At 38.1% G+C, this 20,827-nt stretch overlaps 1 protein-coding gene across 9 annotated transcripts in view; it reads right to left on the reverse strand.

Annotated features, from left to right (window-relative positions):
* TENM2 (teneurin transmembrane protein 2) overlaps window positions 1–20,827 on the reverse strand; it is a 1,003,091-nt gene that overhangs the window by 49,941 nt on the left and 932,323 nt on the right. The gene's annotated exons all lie outside the window — the stretch shown is intronic.

The raw sequence follows: 20,827 nt of genomic DNA on the forward strand, positions 1-20,827 counted from the left end.
AGGACCTCCTACAGACTCTCAGACTCCTACAGAGTCTCATTGTCTAGCTGGAATAGTCCTTTGCATTTGCCACTGTGACCCCATGCTGTGACTATGAAGTGCTCCATTCCCTTCCCCAGGCATTTTAGAGGCAAGGAGGAACTAATGGGCAGCCCTCGCTCTTTTCATCAGGCACAAGCAAGAAAGCAGCACTGGGAAACATCCTGAAAACAAATAACTGTGTTCCCTTTGTCTGAGCAACACCACTTCAGATATGCAGCACTGGAGAAAGACTAAGTCACCTTTGCAACCCATGGCCTCTGCAGGTGACCAGGAACAACTGTCAAACTTACACAGCTAGTGCTGAGAGGTTGAGCAGCCTTCCAGAAATCACTCATTTAGCCTGCTATGCTTACGGAACCTTCTACAAGTGCATATCTGTCAGCCTGTTCAAAAAGTCAGAGCTCTGAATTTGGGTCTCTTCCTACTCCTTGTAGCCTTTTCTATGATCAGGTGATGCTAGAGAGGAGTTCTTCTGACCCCAAACTGGTTTACACAGTGCTGTGGAGTTTCCTTGTGGGAAAGCAAGCTGCCTTGCATCCCTGCTGTTCACCACTGGTATCACTAGAGGTAAACATTCACTCTTACTTTACCTTACTGGGCTACTGAGAAATTCAGACTGAGTAATTAAATTTTTAGGATGGAGACCTCAGCTGTCCTGTGGAGAAGACTGTCTATAGATAACAGCAACCAAAGTTTCCACATGTCCTGCTTGTTGCTCAAATCTATACCACTGGCAACACTGGCACAGCAGCTCCACCTCTACCAAATGTCTCCAAGTAAGACACCAGATCTCTGTGAACACGGTCACAGAATCACAGAATCACAGAATCACCTGGGTTGGAAGAGACCCCAAGGATCATGTAGTTCCAACCCCCCTGCCTAGCAGGGCCACCAAACATACACATTTAGATCAAGATCATTCAGTTCATTCTACAGAGAAAGCTGTCAACAGACAGAAACAAATCCGAAGAGTTTTCAGTGCTGTTACTGAGGACTAAAAAATACAGTTCCTCCTTTACTTAAGTGAAAGGTTGTTTTGGCATTACATACCCCAGCTATGAAAATGCACTTGTTTTTCAACCCAGATAACATATTTTCAAGGCATTTATTTTATCTCTTTGGCTTGTCAGGTTGTTCGGATGACCAAAATGAGAAATGTCTGATGGGAGGCATCATACTGGAGAAAAAATTATTCGTTTTAAATGAAAAACAAACAGTAATTGTGAATAAACATACAAGGTTGGCTTTGTACTGAAGCACTGAAGAGAATTAAATCATAGGAACAGTTTACTTTGCATCATATGAGCAAGATGAAAACACGAACAGTAGGGAGCTAGCAAAATCTCTGAGAAGTTTATGTGCAGCTGGGGATTAATGGACATGACTTTGCTTTTAGCTTAAAGAGGGAAGCAGGCATCACTGTTACAGACATGATGTTGCTAGGAAACACTATGCTACCTCTGTAGTTTATTTAACGGGCTTCCAAAGACAGACTTTGTGCTTGAGTAACCTAAATATCAGAAGGATAAAAAAAAACAAAAGCAGTTGCAGACTACAATATGATCTAAGTATTTTGACAACAATTAATGGATGTGTTGACTTTCAAAACAGCTTTAAGCAAGGGAGAAGAGTTGAACTATTTTGCATGCTCATGTGCATTTATGCACACACACTATGCTTGTTTGTATATGCACATCTTTATTCAAGCAAATATTTACACAAGTACACAAGATCTGTTAGGCCAAAATTTATTCTAATGACCCATTAACTAAATAGACAAAAGAGTCCCATTATAAGTTACTATATAAATAGAAAGTTTTTTTTTTTTTTTTTTTTTTAAAAAAACTTTATTTAGGCAGTGCACTTTCATTTGAAGTCTGGCAATCTGTATTTTGTAATTCCTATGTGCCCACGTGCATATGGACTGGTGCAGACCTAAGCCCCTGCACACAGCGTTCACACAGCGCCTTGATGCATTTCAGAGCATTCTGAGAGCAGACAAGGCAGCAGAGCCCCTACCTGAGGAGCCCCAGCTGCAGAGCTCACTGCTGGGCGTGCGACCTTTGCTGGAAACACACTGCAGTCAGCCCATGGTAGCGCTGAGTGCTTTGGTACAACATGGTTTCATTGCGCAGCCACAGCTCACATCACAAAGCGTGCTACCTCCTGGCTGCCTTATGGCTCTACTCACAGAGAAAGGCAGTGTGAGAGAGCAAGGCAGCTACAGCAGTGAGCAGATTGGAATCTAACCTTGAGAAGTAATTCAGCACAGCATAAAGCTCTCAGTCACTGCACGGAGAGGGTCCTCCATGCTAAGCAGACAGGTTGCTATTCCTAAGGTGTAGAAAAATTCTACTCATCTTTTCTATTACAGTATGCTTAATGGAAAATGTCAAAAAGCCAGCTTAAAAAAGAAGAAAGTGCTTGTTTAAAGTGCCAGATAGACAAGCTATTTATTCACAGAACAGTCACTGTATGGGCAACAGCAGTTCATGTGTCTCACTCTTCCAGCTGTGCCTGCACAGCCCTGCACACACTGCTGCGGCAGGAGCCCAAGCACTGAGGCAGCTCCTTCCCTTTCAGGCTCCCTCTGGTCTCTGAGACTGGTGAGTGTATGTACAGGAACATATGCATTTTGAATTAAAATAGCAAGATAAAATTCAGTGCTATTTTCAGTGTACTGTCGGGAATATGTGACTAGCATTGTGAGGGAGTATCACAGTAAGAGAAGATTTCAAAATCAAAACACTAAAATCCATTCTCCACTCCACAGAAAAAGCATCCAGCATTCATGTCAAGCGAATGCTGGAAGACACTGGGAAAGGAAAGGGAGAAATGAAAGCTCTTATATCTCTGAATCTAAACTTTGAAAACAGTTGATTTTCTTGTCCTAAGAATGAATTAGATTTGTGTCTCTTGACTGTGCTTATCAGTAAGAGGAAGAGAATCCACCATGGATGCTACATACACAATGCAGTAGAAGAACAAGATGCTGTTACGCAAAACACTAAGAAAAAGAATACACAGAGAAAACACTTTGGTTATGTTTTCTCAATTTTAAACTCTGATCAAATGCATATGAAGAATTATTTCATTTCAGTTATTCCTTAATATTCACTATAGAAAAAGAGTCAAAAAGGTTCAAGACCTCTAGTTATATGTAACAGGAAAAGAAAGCGCTGTCTGAAAGCCCTTGCAACCCAGAAGACACAACGTATTAAATACTAGACTTTGCTATCTGTTTGTAGAGCTCCACATCGCCACAGTCCATGATGGGGCCTAGAAGATGTTATAAAAATAGAAATTAAAGTGTTACTGCTGCTCATATTAACAACTGAGGAGTGAGAAAAATATAGTGACTCCAGAAAACAAGAAGAACTGCTATTACTGAGTTCACTGTAAGCAAAATTAAGTCCACTGCTTCTAGCAGGCCTATGTCAGCTTTATCTGCTTCTATAACTTCTTATTTTTGAGACCTATGAGATTTACGGAAAGCTGAACTTAACAAGAAAGCTCACAGAATCATTATGAATAGTCAAGAAAATCAATATGGACAGTCCTTGGTTTCAAGAGTGATAATGGTTAATGTATTTATGAGACAGTGCTCATAGGCTCATACAGTAAAACTATTCTGGATCTAAACTGTAAGGTGATTAATTCATTGATGAACTCAGCAAATGAATTTCCAGTATCTAGGCAGTACATGAAAAATCTGAATCCAGTTTTGGATAAATTCCACATTGAGTTTGTTTCCATTCCACGGACACTGACAAACCCCAGGTACACAGTTACACATGTACACAGCTACTCAGGCACATACAGGTTTTCTTTTGCATAAACTAATTCAAAGCTCCAAAACAAACTCTTCAAACAAATCAAAGTACAGTGACATGCCATTCAGGTAATTTGTGTTTATCATCTAAATCTTGAATCTGGTTATAACCACCAGAACTCACAGAGGGGCCAATCACTTGAAGGAAAAGAAAGGGCAACAAGCAAGGAAAACGAGAAACAGCAGAGAGAGGAAAAAGGTAAAAATGTTCCCTGGCACCTAATAATCACATACAGTAGTAAACATGATTTTATTCTCTACCCAGTTTGTACACAGAAAATTACATGTAAATCAAGAGGCTACATCTGATTCCTTTAGTCTGAAAGCTATCAGGCATGGATATCTCCTCTAATTGATAACTAATGGAGGGATGTGGGTTGCTTGTACCTCTCCCCATTTAGTTCACAGTGCAGCTATTAGTCTGAAATATAACACCTCTCATTTATCTTTGTCTAACTCCATTTTCTACATCTTCATCCAAAACCCTCTGGCAGGCAATGGAGTCTTTCCACTGACTTGCATGGATGCTGCACCAGGTAGTCCTATGGGTACAGATGCCTTGCAGTGAGGACTGTGGTGCTCAGCCCAGGGTTCTCTGTCACACAGTATCCATTACATCAGTTTCTAAGGGAAACACTTAAATTTCAGCTAAATCCTCCTCCTCGTTATAGTTGTTAAATACAGACCTGCAGTAAAGGAAGGTACTCTGACACAGTACCTACAAAACATAGAGAAATTAGAAAAAAGCAATAATGATAACAGTTTAATTTGTATTTTAGAGGGCTATCACTATTTTCATACTTTTCTGTTCATTCCTTCAGTGTGTTGCTGCTGACCTACGGCTATCTAGCAAATAATAAATGAGGTACACATAATGAGGTACCTAGCAACACTGAAAAAAAATCCACAGCTTTTATTTTGCTATTATTATTTTTAATCCTTCAATTCAAAAACCTATGGGGCTCAGTTCAAGCCAAAGAAAGGACATAAAATAAAAATGACACGTAGCATTATGGTAGGAGCACACAAGTTATTTTCTACATCATTATATTTCAACAAGCTCATATTTCAATAAGCTCAAATCCAAAATATGTAACTCAACACATGCCAACACAATTTACCATTTGTTGAGTGAGAAATGAAGCTCCTCTGATTGAGTTTGGACTGTTCCAGAACAGTCTCCAGAGCCTGCAGAGGACCAGCTCAGGTCTTCAAAGCAGGACAGTTGCACAGACTGGCAAGCTGTTAAGAACTAACCCAGCCTTTCAGTGTAACAAAAAACCTGATTGCACTGCCCAGCTGAGCTACAAGTAAAGAAGAATGGGCCAACTACAATTTTTTTTTAATTGAAAAGGATGAAAAAAAAGGAAAGTTAATAAGTAAGTTTCAATAACTCCGAATCACGATTTCTTCCATGCCAACACTTACAGAGCAATTACAATGCTAACCACGGTTTCTGGGAAATGTATGTTATAACAAAATTTCCTTTAACATTGCATCAACTTACTACATATCTATGTTATTTATTTCGCTTGTAAAGGTAGTAACTTGGAGAGCACCTTGGTTTCCAGGCAGAACAGCAAAATGAGAGAAAAAGATGTGTGTCCTTAGAAGAGAAGTAAACCTCACAAAAAAGGGAACCGCTGGTACTAAAAAGCAAGCCTTGAGAGAAGTCACTGGCATGAAGAGAAATAAAAAATAAGGATAGAGGGAATTTCACATTGCAGTACAGATCACAAAACTTCGAGATGTAAGTAGCAGTCCATTCTTTTTGATCCAGTTTCACTCTGTCTCAGGCACAAGGGCTCCCAGTACTTTCAGGGGGAAGATCCCCATGAGGTCTCCTGGCATGTATGGAAGGAGTTCTCCAACTACACTGAATTCTGGAGCAACCATACCCAAACTAACAGCTGGGCAGGGAAAAGAGGGCAACGCATTTGTGCTTCACTGCCATGAGGCTTGAGGAAACCAGATGGATGAATAACAAAAGAATCCAGGTCTGCTCTGAATCTCGAGTACACACAAATAGCTTCAGTGAACCCAACAATTTGGACTAGGAATACACATGAGACACAGTTTCAGAAAGGAATGGAGTCTGCACTGAAGGCAGTTCCAAGATGGAGAAGCTCCTGCGATGCTAAGAGGCCAAGTGCCCTGCTGCAACCAGCAGTGCAGATCAGGACCATGCAAGTGTGGGGTGCTCAGAGGATCCTGCCCCCACGGCTCCTCAAGCACCTGACTGTGGGCAGGGAGGCATGGGTGCTGCTGCATGCCCCAGGAATGCTAACCACAACACAGAGGGTGCTCCATGTTCTGCACAGAAACAGCTCTGTGCACAGTGGCTTTATCAGTGGCCACTTGAAGGCAACATGGCAAATGTACCAGCATAAACCAGGTATTTACACAGAACACATGGGCATGTGGAAAGACACTGCTGCAGCCCAAAAGCTACAGAACAGGTGCGTAGTTTTGTCTATAGCCTGAGCAGATTATTTCCTGAGATTCTGGACTAAAATGAGACTCTAGCAGCATATTCAAATCATACAGTGCACACTCTTCAGACAAAATTCATATTCAATTCATCTTCATATATCCAATAAAAAGATACATAAATATGCAGTAAAATTTGTACTTAAGATAGAGAGGTCTTTCAAATTAATCTTACTGTAACAGAATCCATTTAGAATATAACTTGGTATGAAATTGCATTCATAAAGCCAGTACCAAAACCATAATCTTTTATTGTATTAATGTTTCTGATACAGGGTAGAAGGGCTGGTATCATCCTTTGTAAAACATAATATTGTTTCTAGAGGAAGGATCCTTCTCAAGCTGGGCTTATCTCTAAAATAACATCAATATGAATAGTTTATCGGCACTGAAATGATAAAGTGACAAAACTGACAGGATGTGTAAATTCAGTCAATTGAAGAGCAACAAGCAAAACGTTGACCTCATATTTAAAAGAACGGATAACCTAATTAAAATGTAATAACTAAAATCCCTACATTAATCACAGTGCAATGGCAGGGAATTTGAGTCATTCATTTGTAAAAGTCAGGATTCACACAGTAATTGCTACTCAACTTCTCTGCACAAGTGTAATTTGCTTTCTATTTCAAGTATGTGGCAGCCATGTATTTGTACAGTTTTTATATACTTCAACTTTTTTACTAGTTAGATTTTTAAAATTATTTTAAATATGTGGCAACCATGTGTTTGTACAGGTCATGGAACTTTTGCGAATAAATGTTTTGGCAAAGTGTTGGTATACTTTTACATGTAAATATACAAGACTTAGAAAACCTGATCTTACAGTGGTGCACAAAGCTGTGTTCTTTTCCAATTATCTTCACCCATCCTGCCCTCACCATGTCCCAGCGATAGGCCAAGAGAAAAAACATGCAACGTGATGCTGAAGTGAGAACTGTACCTAGCGAAAGGACAAGTGAAACTGACCAGCAGGTGCCAGGCGTCGGGTTTCAAACACTCAGTTTCACTTGGCTAACCGAGATTTATAAATCCAGCACAGTGATCTGTTTTTTTCTTGCTTCAGTTAGGAAATAACACAAATGTGTAATATTGGTATTTTTAATAGATAAAAAAAAGTATGAACTCAGGATCATATTCAGCTTACTGAAGCATCCGTAATATTTGAGCCCTGAAAAACAAGCTGTGAGTTTACAGATTTCTTTCATTTTATGCTCCTCTATACAGATTTCAACAAAAGCGTGTGGACAACAACAAAGGAGCTCTTACTCCATTCTGCACTCCCAACTGACTAAGCTTGCCAGTGGAGATGGAACTGCACCATGTTCATCCAAATGGGAACACAATTGGATGATCTTGCGAATGCAGCCTGTAGAACACTAGAGATAAGTCCTACACTTCAGCTGCTCGGATAGGAACTTCTAAAATCCCAGTATATATTAGAACGCTATACTGAGGTAGGCCTTCATTTCAAACATTTAAAATCTAAGACACTGTTGACATAAAAAGTGCAAGATCAGCCCTGAAAAAGGCAGGACTGCTTGCTACTACCAAGGCTCTGTACTCCCAGCTCTCTCATTTGACTGAAAACCCTCCAGTGATGCAGATCCAATTTTTCTCTCTGAATGCCTCAATGAGTCAGCAGGGGAGATCACATTGTCACTGGCTAGCTTTTCTCGAGACAGAAATGCCACCCAGCATTTCTTCTGCTTGAAATTTTAAATGAGACTCACAGTCACTGCCTTTACCTCTCAGAACATACTTGAAGCAATGTTGTCATTTGTTGCAGCAAATTGCAGGGAATTTAAGTGCCAAATGAGGTTAAATCGGACAATTTCTGGTGAGTTACATGAAATGTAACTACATTAAAGTAATTCTTCAGACTTGATGTAGTATGAAAATTCCAGGATGTTTGTAATTAAGCAGGAAATCTTGTCCTCTGCTGTGCTCACACACACCTGAATCTAGGTCTCTTACATCAGTTTTAGTAACAACAAAATTATTTCTTGTACAGTGCAAACAATGATGGCACAGCACAAAGTGAGAACAAGGCAAGCAAACAAACTCCAGTGCCTCCTGAGGAAATATATAGAGAGAAACAGTGAGAACAACAAAACCACCAAATGGTGAGCTGGGAGGGACAAGAAAGCTGCTACAACAGACCAGGCCTGTTACAGGAATACTGCAAATATGGAGAAGTGTATTTGCCTGAGAAAAACTGTCAGACTATCATGTAATTAAAGTAGCCATTAAATCTTATGAGGGACTGAATCCTTCACTGACTGGATTGACTCTTCATCCTTCTGTTTGAGCTGAGGGCTAGGACATAATTGCTCCATACTGGCAAAACTCTGACAAATCCAAAAGAATGATATGGATTTCAATCAGCTAATATACAGCCTCAGTGTTCACAGCAGTCTGCTGCACCTCGGCCCTCAATATAACGCTTAAAAGCTACCGCACTGGCAGCTCTTCAGACAAGGATGTGCCTTCAGCTATTCCTGTAAGTTAACTGACTAGCAAGCATGGTAAAAACAACAGATTGTGGTAAAAAGCATTTCTAAAATGCTGTGGTGGTTTTACAGCTCTTCCTGCATCCTGAAAGGGTCACGGATAAGCAGTGCTTCTGTCTGAATGGCAATGGATTACTCAGATGCTGAGATCTCCTTTCATTAGCCTGGCATTAGTCTGACCATTCAGCAGTGAAGAAAATCTGGGATGTAACCATTCTAACCATGTACCACTGGTAGCAACTTTTCAGTTCCCATACGTTTTTACACATTCCTACTAAACTAAGCTAATATTTCAGATCTAACACAATTTTGCATTTCCAGGGAAGACACAGTTCTCAGTTCAGTCATTAACTTCAGAATACGTTGATACACTTCAGAAATTCCACACACAGGGCATGTAAGAGCTGTGCTATCAATCACTTCTGAGGGACTCTAACAGTCCATTTCATAACAAGAATTTACCTCCCTTATACTTGCCTTGACTACAGCAACACAATATATATGGGCTTACATTAAATTCAGCTAGTTGAATGCTGAAGCATTTCCTCTTAACAAGAACAGGCACATCAAATATTATTTTAATTCTCTCACCACTGGCTTCTTAAAGAAATTTAAAATCATGTTCAAGGCCTTACTTCTTATCTGGTAGGCTCAGGATATTTAAAATGCCTAAGGTACAAGGATGGAAACTGGGGTTGAGAGCTCTGCTGAGCTGACAAAAGCTCATCTTATCTGTGTAGGAGGTAGAGATCTTAAGCTGCCAACTCAAAATTATGAAATAAATTCATTCACTTTATATATAAGAACTTACATATAGAAAAATCACATATCCACTTTCAGCTCCAAATACAAATTGAATTTCTTTCACCATAACACCCAGAATATACAAATAGCTTTACAACTATACAGAGGAGGATTAGAAATGAACCAAAGTGCACTAGTAAGCCCAGCCTGCACTTGGTGACCAAACAGAACTGCTTCTCTCACACTAGTACTACTTAAGAGTAGTTTACAAGAATATTTCTAATCCTGCTTATATTTGGACATGGACTGCATGATGTTATGATGTACAACACTGACAAAAACCCACGAAACCATGGCAGAGGGCAGGGTACACGTGCACATGTATGTGCATACACAAGAAAGGCACTACAGTAAGAGAAAGCAGATATTGTGAACTACATGCGTTGCTCAGCGTGCCTCTGTAGATGCTTAGCTACAGCAGCTGGCTAATAGATAGTGAAGGAGGTTGTAGACTATCTGCCTTAAAAACTATGGGCCTGGTAAGGTCTGATGTGAACTAATCCTACAATGCCATTTGAGGAAAAGGCTGGACTAGATGACCTCCTTCCAACCTGAATTATCTATGAATCTTTCCGCTGTAGAGCTTTATTATTCATAATTCTCAGGGCAGCATATGCCTTTTTTTTCTCAGGCATTATTACAATATAATTACTTGCTGTTCATCAGATATTGATGTCTGTATAGAATTTATAATTTAGCAATTAACTTTCAGGTATGCAAATGCAGTTCCTGTATAAATGTGCAGGTTGTCTCTGTCAGAGGAACAAATATGAGCCTTAGTATAAGTACACATTTTCCTTCATTACTACTCAAAGATTAGTATGCTCTACAAGCAGCTATCCCTTAGTTTAGTATAGAATTCTGGAATCCCTACAAGATGGAAAGCACTATATTGACAAATGTGTTATAATTTGAGCTGATCTTTCTGAAGTATTAATTGCATGGATTCCAACAGACAGCACCATACTGCACGGTTCTGGACTACAGACTCCAAACATTTCAGTTGTCCCAAAGGAAAATCAAAAGGAAGTGCTGAAAAAAAGAGAATTTTTCAAGAAGCAATCTGGAGTAGTTCAGAATGGAAAAAGCTTTGGCAACATACACTGTGCGCTTCTCACAGTACAATTAAGTGACAAAAATTAAAGGATATTTGAATATTAAAGAAAATGTACCTCATATCATTATTAGGGATGGAATATATGGGGTTCAAATATGCACAAATATAAAGGATTGAAATAAGCATGCAGCACACAGATGCAATATTCTCCCATGAAGGTAACATATGTAAAACAAATTAAAATACATGAACAACACGTTCTGAGTTATGCGTTTGTGCATGCTGAGTTGCTTTGGCAGATCAGGATAGAAGATGAATGTTTCAATACATAAAATGCATTTTATAAACATATCTAATTCTGAAGTCCTAGGTATCCATTCTGCATCTTTCATATAAGCCTCATGAATAATATCATTCAGTTTCCCAATTTTTGTATGTACCAAATACACAAGTAACTAATAAAAGCTAAAGAAATAAGAATGTTTTCAGATGAACATTTTTTTCTGTTCCTTTTTTACCTGCCTACATGGTGAAGAACAATCCTCCACACGTAGCCAGATGCCATAATATTTAAATACATCTGAAAAGATGATTTTGATCTATCTGCTAGGGGAGTTGTCTTCACCATTTCACCACTAAAAAATGCCCACAGCATTTCATCCTTATTTAGGAGCAATGTTAACGTGGAAGGACTCTTTAGGCAATGCTTGCTTTATATTAAAAATATTTCCTATCAGGCAACCGATAGCTCTGCTCCTCCCGTAGCCTCACTGGTACAGACCTTAATTCTGAACAAATACTTATGCCTTTCTGCTTATAAATGGAGCATTTCTTTTCCATTCTTCTGTTGGTTCCACTTCTCTGTTTCTCTTCCTCAGAAGCACCAACAGGGCTTTTGTGGCCCTGCACCTACATTTGACACGACTTAAAACACTGAGATAGGCAGGATGCTATTGGTTACATTGGGAGGACCCTTCTCTATGGATAAGAAACAGTAACTGAGTGACCTGGAGATGAAAAACAGTACATTGTCATGATGTTTGCATCAGACAGAAAAACAAGACAAAACAAGAAACAGGAAAAGAGGACTTAACACGATTAAAAATAAGAAATCAACTAGGAATTCCAATAACACAAGTAAAAAACAATATCTTAGATCCATACAATGAACTCCTAAAGGACAATTTGCTAGAGTTTTGTGCAATTTGTTCCTTCTCTGCAACGCTGAAAACATTCTGTGTCCTAACAGCTCGCGTGAGCAGTATCTCAGGATGCAATAAATATATATCAAGGAAATTGAATTTTTCCATCTTCTGTTCATATTATTAATTATCTAAGAAAAGCTGAAGAGAAAATTACCACAGTGTGAATTTGTTCCGAAGGCTATTTACCATCAGAGTACAAACAATACAGTAACTTATGGTACTGTTCTCGGCCTGTTTCCAGGAATTTCAATTGGGTACAGTACCTTTTTCCATGTCTTTCTCACAGTTGAAGTATTACCCACTATAAAGGTTGCAGAACATTAGAAACATATATCAATTAGGCTTTACTTTACACAACAGTCATTTGTTCAGGGCTGTGAAACCAAGCAGCACGCAGCAGCTTTGTCACTGCACAGCAGCGTTTCAGCAGCTCAGGAGCACAAAGTGAGAAGCCGTGTCCCAACTCCAACTGCAGAGGACTTGCAGTTTGTAATCTTCACTGTATCACTCATGATCAGCTAACAAAAGAACACCTTATGACACAGAACTTCAGCTGAAGGTCTCTGAGGACCTTCAAATCCATCAAACCTGAGGATGGATGCAGTTTGACGCTCTACAATTTGCTTCATCAAGCAAAGTGAACTTTGGAACGGCTTTAGGTTTCAAAGTAAATACATACATGGGAATATGTTTAATCAGGCATAGTGCCTATGCAATTTACTGTAATAACTCCTGTAAGTGGTTAGGAACCTTTCCCAAAAATCCTTCCTAAGCTGGATTTCACTGACTGGAAAAACTATTGTGCACCCTAATGACAAAGGACTGCCTTTCTCATCAATGCACAGCTTAGAAAGCTGAAGATATTTTAGTGCGTTTTCCAGTTAGGTCTACCTGCTTTTCATTCTGAATAAAACAAGTTACCACATTTTCTTATTTCCTATCAGGGAATGGAAGCACTTAGTTCAAGTTAGGACCCAGTAGTTGTAGTCCTGGGAAACATACCTGTAAGTTTTAGTCACAGGACTACAAACATAGGAACAACACTGAAAAGAGCCAACTTCATTCTTTTTGGTTCGCTGTTACTTGTTCACATCTGAACAACATCTTTCCTCACATTTTGTAACATCTCTATCTAAAGCACTAAAATATAGAAAAAAAAAATAATTAAAGCCTATTGGCATATTTATGCAAACAACTTGTAAGGAGGCTTCCATTTAATCTCAATAGGAAAATTTGGTCCAAGGAATGAGATACTCTGAGTACATCCTGCTAGAATATTTCAAAAATTCAGTGCTTTATCTGTGAACTGCTGAAAAAAATCCTTATGATTGTAGAGGAGCCTGTGATTACACAAGTTGAATAAACAGATGCAGTCTCAAATAGAGACAAGTATTTTAAATTACCCCAATTTTTTGGAATAAACATTTCCCTTCACAAAGCATCTTAAACTTGAAAGTTTCCATGTGCTAGTAAGAATTGCAAGGTAACTAGAAATATAAATACTGGTGATGAAAGACAGACTTACATAACAAATGATCTGTGCACAGCAGACTGTCAGATTAAAAGAAAAAGGGAAACCATCAGGTTCAATAAGGAGTGCCTCCATTTCATTTTAGTAAATTTTGTGAAGCAGAGAAGTCAGGAGTCAATTTGGTACTTCATATGTATTCAAGTCTTATGGTACAAGATATGAACTATTATTTGAAATTAAGGGTGAGCTTGATCAATTTTAATTCACCTTTTTCTTCAGCATGTAAACAAACAAACCAATTATAAAATTATTTAACAAAGGATTCCAATGAGAAATCATAGAACTGATGATCTCTACAGGCCTCTATGGATTTGAATTAAGGAGAGCTGCAACTCCAAACTGATTACTCATCAGCATAGATTTTGCTGGGGTTCTTATTTCCCCTTCAACCTTCTAGCTACACGCACAGTAGTATAACAGCATATATCTTCTCTTGGCTTCTGGCACATAATCATCTCTCTAGAGGAGTAATTCAGAAGTAATGCAGAGCTATTGAAACAAGATTAATATTTTCTCTAGTACAGCAATCACTTCGTATTTCCTTTAAGCAAACACTGCCCTCTCAACCTTTGCAAAGTGACCTTGACTCTGACAAACCATTCTCTAAATATGGAAGGCCTTCTTCATTCTAAATCCATATTTCTGACCTACTTCAGAAAAAAAAGGCTCAAATATGCAAGGACACAATGATCGGCTTTACGATAAACAATCACCTAATAACGATCCAGGAGAGATGGTAACAAAACCATCAACAAAATAATTTTATCCCTAGAATCCAAATAAAACAACAAAAAGGTGCACTGGATCTAAAAACCTGTGCCACTATACTTTCCTGCCCCCAGACTCAGCTACCTATTAACTATGTTGCAACCACCATTCATTCCTAACAAACTCCTATGCAGTGGTTTTCTGCCTTAAGTCTAAGGCATTTTTTAATTTTTTTTGAAAGAAACCACATTATCCTTATTTTTCCTGCATTGTTAGCGGTGCACTCAAATGCAGATGTACGTGTCAGAAATACAATTATCAGGAGCTGTTAAAATGGGAACATATTTTGCTTTCTTCCTTCAGCTGCAAATAAAGACCCATTGCTTCTTGCTTTCAGTAATACTTTTCTTGTTCAAAAACAAGCATTTCTGTAATTTAAAAATATGAGAAAATAGGGAACAGAGAGAGAGAGAGAGAGAGACATCCAACTGCTTTTTCTATAACTGCCTAATTTTAGGCATACTGTCCTGTCATTAAACTATATGCTATAGAGCTAATTCTTTCATTAATTTCAGTGAGAAACAATCTGTAACCCAAAATAGGCATATTTTGATTTTGATTTTTGATTAAATGGAAAATAGTCAGATTAGTTAATATTTAAAACGTGCTGAAAATTTGATGGCACCATGCTACATCGGGAATGGAGTTCTACTTTCTGATATTCCCAGCGGTTAAAACAAAAAGTCAGTTCTCTCATCTGTACTAATGTCTCTTTGGCTTTAGGAGGATCAGCATCTTCTGTGACATTTAGTTTTTTGTGTTTGTGCATGCTGAACTTACAAAAATAACTTCAGTGCTATTCTTGAGGGACTCACTCCACAAACAGCTCAGCAATCAGTTCTGATTCCTAACAGTTGGAAAATCACAGTATTTGAAGTGGTAGTGCTTTTATGACCAACAAATCACTGCATAGTAGGGAAACATGCTATCCCTAAATTGATCTTTTTTACTGTTTTGGTCTTCTGGATAATTGTCCCCTTAGCACTGTTTCCAATCTAAAATCAGAACCCAATACTATTTTTCAGTACGAAATGGTTTACTTTTTAATAAACAACACTGGTTTTTAATCATGATTACAACACGGTATTGATTTCTCAGATAACACACCAATTACCAATACTAGTTCTACTAGTTGTACTACAGGGACTGCATTCTTGAAGCACTTTGGTTCTTTGGCTCAGACGTTCAATTCTCTGAAAAACTAACTGGAGGCAAATTAAAGCATCCTTTGGCTGGACGCATTGTGAATCTTACTCACTTGTCACGCTCATGAATAACTAAATTCTTTTAACAACTACCTAAAAAAAAATCTCATCTGCATAATTAATCAGAATGAAAACTTTAATCTTTACTCCACATTGATTTTGGTAAAAATATATTAAAATGTTAAGAGTGTCTGTAATTTTTAATTAGATGAAAGACGAACTATCAGGTTATGTGGCTGTCAGCCTACACCAGTCACACAAAAACACAGAGGCAGAAATACTTAAACCTTTCCCTGCAGCTATTTTGCACGGTATCTTTAAAACATTCTGAAAGCTTGTCACAGTCTATTGATGCTGAGTTGATCCACCTACTCTGCGCTGGACTGTTAAAAACTGAATAGCAACTAAAAACACAGTGGGGCTAGGAAAAGCAGTCTGACATCGATTGGCTGCTTTTCCAAATTATGGCTCCCTATGCAATAAACACAGCCCTTTAAAGGCATCCTCTAACAGATAAAATATTAATTAGTTGAGTAGCACTTAGATGCCATTATGCAAGGAAAGAGAATGAGATTTTGAGAGAATGAAGAACCTGCAACCTGCTTTACACTCTGAATGTCCAGAATTCATTGCATGGTTCCCAATAACCAGTGAGAAAACACAAGAATGAATGCTAGGTGTTAGGTATTGGTCATGGGTCATAGAAATGGCAGACTGTTGTAAGGCAGAAACTAAACCACCTTTAAAGTTTTTTTTAAGAATTAGAGGGAGTAAATAATGTTACAATCCATGTAACACTGAAAGAAAAGGTGCTGCTTTTCCATGAGAAGTATTTAACTGTTTAAGAGAAGAACTTGCTTGGACTGAATTACTGAAATCTACTATGTAGCTGCCATTGCTATGGGTCAGCTCTAGGATCAGAAAATCTTCAAGGAAATAGTGGGACAATGGATCCTCTCTGTTCTAATCCTGTTAATGACTGAAGAGAGAAATGGGATAAATATAGTAACCTCAATTTCTCATGTTCCACTTTTCCTGGGATTTTAGCAACATGGTGTTGAACTGCTGCTAGAATAAGGACTAATTAGCCACCAATGTTGCTTTGTCTTTGTCACAGCGTGGATGTGTTCTGAATACAACTGACAGAAGGATATCGACAGCTATATGTCAGTCAATACTGTATCACTGAAAACACTACAGTGATACGTGCTAGAAGTTGTAGAAACCCAAACTCATAATTAAGATTCGATGGCAGCTACACCTCAAATAATAATGACCTTAGCACTACACCAACTATTCCCATTTTCAACATCCAGATGTGAACACTGACCACCAAGCTCCGGCCCAAAGACTTTCAAGAATGCTTAAGTCTGGATTTCTCTCTTACAGTTCAGTTACATACATAATTGTGTTTTCTTTAGGAAGTGAAATACACTGCATTACATGATGATTTCTTTTTGACATAAAACGTTCCTTCTGCTTATATGTCTTGAAATAATGTATCAAAAATGCAACAGGCTGAGGCTACTTGCAAGAAATACTTCCATAAGGTGAGCTTACTCTAATAAGAATTTCATAAGCAGGTCAGAATAGTGATAGAGAGAATGAGAGAAAAGAGCTGAATACCTTTGTAAAAACTTCATTCAGTGTGAATGGTTCAGGACACAGACTGCTTCACAGCCAGCACCATGAACAAGTTCCCCCAGTGTGGTTCTTAAGATTGTTTTAAAAATAGTAAACGCTCTTACTGAAAGCACTGCAAGAAGGATGTATCAGTATTCAACATTAGTTTCTACTTTATCCTCAATGAGTAGTTATACCGCACAAAACATAACTGATGATAAAGAAAAAGCTTTCAGTAGCTCATTTTTTTCCCCAAAGCCCTGAACAAATCACACAGCAAAATCCTGAACTGACACTTCAGAGATGCTTTTTCTTTCCTGACACCAGTACTTTTAATACAATATTAAACTAAAATTATTAACTGGAGACATTCAATAGCATCAAATACCTTAATAAGGCAAACCTAACTTCTCCTGCCATCATCCTGTTAATACGATGCTAAGGTAGGAATCAGAAACAAAATTCTCAAGAAGCTGAAAATGTAATAGCTTATGTCTGAATGCTTATTCTGCAGAGGTGGCTGGAGGCAGATGAAACACATTTGTCCTTAACTGCATCTTCAAATATAAAAGACTGTATGAAACTGATACTAAAAATACTGTAATTATATCTTGAGGATGGACAAGCGAGAATAAACATAATTATGGAAAAGATATCTTTAATGGGAACACTAACAGCAGTCCTCAAAAGAATGGACAGATATTGTTCTCTTTTCTGTTTGTTTCTTAGTAAATATTATATCTGCGTGTATACATCCATATTTCTCAAGATCTGGCACTACTGTTGTATCTCTATCTCGCTGACCTCTCACAAGCATTCCTGTCTTTGTTGTTTTGTATCCAGCATTCCGTGTTATTCACTCACTCGCTGAAGCTGTGCTTGACACCGCAGGGTACAAAATAACACAGAAAACATTATCTCTGGAACAAGAAAAGATTGCCTGATGCTGTGAATACGTCTATGAACAGCAAAATCAGCTTTGCCCTTTGAAAAGTTAGATCAGCAGCTTGATTGATTGCCCTCCCTACCTTTTTGTAGTCTTTTAAGAGTTCAAGAATTGGCCAGAAAATCAGTATAGCTCATGTAGAAGCCTCTCCAAAAGGAGAAAGAAATGTGATTTCAGTTTTGAAAACTATTCACCGAGATCTGCTGGGTGCATCTTTGAAGTAGCAGACAAAATACAGGAAGCCTTGCTGAAAACACACTCATTACAGTTTTTGGGCTAGAAAGGGGAGAAGTAAGGTCATGTTCTGCATATATCCTATATAAAGGGAAAGAAAAAAGCTGCTCAAATGTTCTGTTGCTGCACTGTGGCATATTTCAATCATTCATAGGAAGCTCTCAGCAAAGAATGCTAACAGGAAACTTCTTCCTGGTGAATAATCTTGTCTCCTGGTCAAAAAAATATATCCCTACTTGCCCTGTGTAAATCCTGTAAATGGAAATGAACTCGGTTTCTGAAGTCTTTAAAAGTCAAACCATTCTCACTGTATGCAAATCTCTACATAGCTGATTATATGTATCTGGAAGGAAATAGTCTATTGCCCCTGGCTACAAAAAAGTAAGAGGATACACATGGTAGTTCTGGATATTTTAGTGCTACATAAATTGCTCAGGAAGTTCTCTCAGGCCTAATAGACAAAAGTAGCAAAGTACAGGTAAGTTACCAGGAAAGGACTTTAGGAAGTAACAAAGCAGAAAAGAAAATATGCTGAGCTCTCAAATAAGAGCTGTTATTTGCAGAGTGTGTAGTTTGGGGACTACCATCCAGAGATATCATTCACAAGTTTTGGAGGTGAGGTAAAAGATGACATTTACAAAAATAACAATAGCAAGTGTAGTTGGAAATTACTGAAAGCATCACCCTTCCAAGGAACAAATTCCTAGCTGATTATTCATAGGGCACCTGAACCTTTGCTGAAGCACAGTGATGCTGGACTACAATACCACCTAACTCATTTGTTCATTTTGGGCTGTAATGTAACGTGGTATGATGTGACACAGGTGAACATGATTCTCTAAATATCACAAACCTGACCTACAAGTCTACGTAGCACTATGTTATACACATCTGTGATCATAAATGGATCAGGAGCATCAGCTAAAGCTACAGCTGTGAAGTTAGTTTGCAGTAGTGAAATATATCTTCGTTACTATAATAATATAAGTCTCTCTGCTGTAAACTCTTTCTGAAGTGGATACTTTCTTTGGAGGAATTAGGTGTGAAAGTCCATACAAAGATTTTAAAAGAATAACAATATTAAATACCACCTTGAAACCTAACTAAAAAGTACTGTTTTCAAGTCAAAGTACAAAAATGTCAGTCTATTAGTGGAACATCCCCCTCTCACACTGAGTCTCCCTATACTTGCATGACAAATTTAAATGCAAATTGTGCGCCAAGAACAGAAATCATTGAGAATATCTGAGATTAATGTATGCAATATCTGTGACTGTTCTGTTTTGCTGAAGAAATGCATGGGAGGAACCCATCCTATGATACTCCAAATGAAATCTTGACATCACATTCCTAAGCACTGCATCAAAGACATGGTTACTAAGAAATCAGGTGTAAAGACAACAGAAGGACTGTTGATGAGGAACCCGAATTCATATGTATATGGAAACAGTCATCATCCCTGTCTTTTCTGGTCATGTCATCATAAATATTACCAGTACATTTTTGTATCATCCACCATGAAAGGTGCTCATGACCCATATGTGCTATTCATTTTCCAAATAAAGTGAAAAAAATGTGCTCTTCACTCTACAGAGCATGCAAACGAAATCTCTCGTCTTTGTCAGAGCTTTTTAAACCTTGATAAGTTATAAAGTGGTATAGATAAATTTTAAGTCAGAACTGCATTGAAGTCTAATATATCTAACTCCCAAATTGCTCTTTGTCAGATCCAATGGCTTTCCACCGTCTCCTCCCACACACTTTCTATCTCTTCTGAAAATTGCTTCATCTTTGAATCATTACCATTATAATTACTAGAAAAATCAGGAGAAGAAAAAATCTTTGACACAAAGAGTATTACCATGGGACAAAAATATCCTGCTGTAACCAAAGATAATGCTCCATTATTAATTTCTCTATCAATTATTGACTTCGTGATAAGGTAAAAGTCTAAATGCTTCCACCCTGTATGTGGTATTCTTCTGTGCCTCCAAAAAAATGTAAACATGTCTAAAAGCTAGAAAGTGCATGGCTATTGCAAAACTCCTGAGGAAACATTTCTTTGCCTTCGTAAAACAGAGAGGTGATGCTATCTATCCAATATTCAGTTTGGTGAGTCTTGGTACTCCAAAGGCAGGGGGTTTTAAGTGTTTGCCCACTTGGGGTTAATTTTCTCCTTGTTTGGGAGTTTTAGAATGTCTCACGGCATAACTTGTCAGCCTAGTATTCTGCAAATAGCCACCTTGGTTGGATAAATGATTGAAATCTACTTTTACAAGTTCTTAGAGGGGATGAAAGTACAAATTTTAACTTGGACCATTATAAAATAAGATATTTAAAAGGAATGCTTCCTTTTAAGCTCCAACAGTCCACTTCATACTATCATTTAAAATCACACTGGAAGGGATCTCATATAGTTCAATGATTTTCTGGTTGGCTTTCTGCCCCATAGCAGGATGAATTACCTCCATGCTATTTTTGATAGACATTTGTCTAAATTGTTGCTAAAAGCCCCACTGAAGCAATTCCACAACTTGCTTAGTTTTTCATTTTCTGTAACAATATTTTCCTATTACC

Source organism: Lagopus muta, chromosome 14, assembly GCF_023343835.1.
Source record: "Lagopus muta isolate bLagMut1 chromosome 14, bLagMut1 primary, whole genome shotgun sequence".
NCBI classification, from domain to species: Eukaryota; Metazoa; Chordata; class Aves; order Galliformes; family Phasianidae; genus Lagopus; species Lagopus muta.